This window comes from Nannospalax galili, unplaced genomic scaffold (genome assembly GCF_000622305.1).
Source record: "Nannospalax galili isolate Female #2095 unplaced genomic scaffold, S.galili_v1.0 scaffold929, whole genome shotgun sequence".
Taxonomy (NCBI): Eukaryota; Metazoa; Chordata; class Mammalia; order Rodentia; family Spalacidae; genus Nannospalax; species Nannospalax galili.
Window position 1 is genome coordinate 9,022 of NW_008359591.1, and position 262 is coordinate 9,283.

The window sequence follows — 262 nt, forward strand, 5'->3', positions numbered from 1 at the left end:
TGTTGGCTTCTTTTGGGCACTGGTTCAAGTCCATCTGGTGGGGTCTCTTTGGCCTCCTTGATCAAGAGGTCAGATGACCCACCACCTTTGCAGGATGTTTTGCGAGATGCTCATAGTCCCTAGGAACTAATCGACCTAGGAGGGCAAGGAGCAAAAAGTGTCCTTTGTGTTCCTCTGACCCAATTAGTATAGATCTCAAGGTATGTCTGCCAAATATCCAAGAAGGTTAGTTCCACCATTCTGGCATTTTTAATTACTGTGT